Source organism: Cryptomeria japonica, unplaced genomic scaffold, assembly GCF_030272615.1.
Source record: "Cryptomeria japonica unplaced genomic scaffold, Sugi_1.0 HiC_scaffold_325, whole genome shotgun sequence".
In the NCBI taxonomy this organism is placed as follows: Eukaryota; Viridiplantae; Streptophyta; class Pinopsida; order Cupressales; family Cupressaceae; genus Cryptomeria; species Cryptomeria japonica.
This window is the reverse complement of record NW_026729147.1, coordinates 15,186-17,500: the sequence shown is the minus strand read 5'-3', so window position 1 is coordinate 17,500 and position 2,315 is coordinate 15,186.

The following is a 2,315-nucleotide window of genomic DNA, read 5'->3' as shown; positions in this document are numbered from 1 at the left end:
GAAGGATGCAGTAGCAATAACAGGTATAGTTCCGCGGCGGCCGAGAAGACTCACCGCATAGGAATCGGGATGCGAGGCGAGGGATGCGGCGGGAAGGCCCCGACGGCTAAACGGAAGAGGCTGCAGGGCCGCCTCGGAATGGTCCAAGCATCGGATGCGATTGGGACGACTACCAGTGCCAACCCCTTATCCCGCGATGCGTCCGATACACAGATAGTTCCAAGGCGGCCGAGGAGCCTCACCGCATATCAATCGGGGTGCGAGGCGAGGGATGGGGCGGGAAGGCCCCAACGGCTAGACGGAAGAGGCTTCAGGGCCACCTCGGAATGGTCCAAGCATCGGACGCGCTTGGGGCGACTGCCAGTGCCAACCCCTTATCCCGCGATGCGTCCGATACACAGATGGTTCCAAGGCGGCCGAGGAGCCTCACCGCATAGCAATCGGGGGTGCGAGGCGAGGGATGGGGCGGGAAGGCCCCAACGGCTAGACGGAAGAGGCTTCAGGGCCGCCTAGGAATGGTCCAAGCATCGGACACGCTTGGGGCGACTACCAGTGACAGCCCCCTATCCCGCGATGCGTCCGATACGAAGATGGTTCCAAGGCGGCCGAGGAGCCTCACCGCATAGCAATCGGGGTGCGAGGTGGGGGATGCGGCGAGATGGCCCCAACGGCTAGACGGAAGAGGCCACAGGGCCGCGTCGGAATAGTCCAAGCATCGGACGCGCTTGGGGCGACTACCAGTGACAACCCCTTATCCCGCGATGCGTCCGATACGAAGATAGTTCCAAGGCGGCCGAGGAGCCTCACCGCATAGCAATCGGGGTGCGAGGTGGGGGATGCGGCGAGATGGCCCCAACGGCTAGACGGAAGAGGCTGCAGGGCCGCCTCGGAATAGTCCAAGCATCGGACGCGCTTGGGGCCACTACCAGTGACAACCCCTTATCCCGCGATGCGTCCGATACGAAGATAGTTCCAAGGCGGCCGAAGAGCCTCACCGCATAGCAATCGGGGTGCGAGGTGGGGGATGCGGCGAGATGGCCCCAACGGCTAGACGGAAGAGGCCACAGGGCCGCCTCGGAATAGTCCAAGCATCGGACGCGCTTGGGGCGACTACCAGTGACAACCCCTTATCCCGCGATGCGTCCGATACGAAGATAGTTCCCAGGCGGCCGAGGAGCCTCACCGCATAGCAATCGGGGTGCGAGGCGAGGGATGCGGCGAGATGGCCCCAAAGGCTAGACGGAAGAGGCTGCAGGGCTGCCTCGGAATAGTCCAAGCATCGGACGCGCTTGGGGCGACTACCACTGCCAACCCCTTATCCCGCGATGCGTCCGATACACAGATAGTTCCGAGGCGGCCGAGGAGGTGGGGGATGCAGCGAGATGGCCCCAACGGCTAGACGGAAGAGGCTGCAGGGCCGCCTCGGAATAGTCCAAGCATCGGACGCGCTTGGGGCGACTACCAGTGACAACCCCTTATCCCGCGATGCGTCCGATACACAGATAGTTCCGAGGCGGCCAAGGAGCCTCACCGCATAGCAATCGTGGTGCGAGGTGGGGGATGCGGCGAGATGGCCCCAACGGCTAGACGGAAGAGGCTGCAGGGCCGCCTCGGAATGGTCCAAGCATCGGATGCGCTTGGGGCGACTACCACTGCCAACCCCTTATCCCGCGATGCGTCCGATACACAGATAGTTCCAAGGCGGCCGAGGAGCCTCACAGCATAGCAATCAGGGTGCGAGGCGAGGGATGCGGCGAGAAAGCCCCAACGGCTAGAGGGAAGAGGCTTCAGGTCCGCCTCGGAATGGTCCAAGCATCGGACGCGCTTGGGGCGACTACCAGTGACAACCCCTTATCCCGCGACGCGTCCGATACACAGATAGTTCCAAGGCGGCCGAGGAGCCTCACCGCATAGCAATCGGGGTGCGAGGCGAGGGATGCGGCGAGAAGGACCCAACGGCTACACGGAAGAGGCTTCGGGGCCGCCTCGGAATGGTCCAAGCATCGGACGCGCTTGGGGCGACTACCAGTGACAACCCCTTATCCCACGACGCGTCCGATACACAGATAGTTCCAAGGCGGCCGAGGAGCCTCACCGCATAGCAATCGGGGTGCGAGGCGAGGGATGCGGCGAGAAGGACCCAACGGCTACACGGAAGAGGCTTCGGGGCCGCCTCGGAATGGTCCAAGCATCGGACGCGCTTGGGGCGACTACCAGTGACAACCCCTTATCCCGCGACGCGTCCGATACACAGATAGTTCCAAGGCGGCCGAGGAGCCTCACCGCATAGCAATCGGGGTGCGAGGCGAGGGATG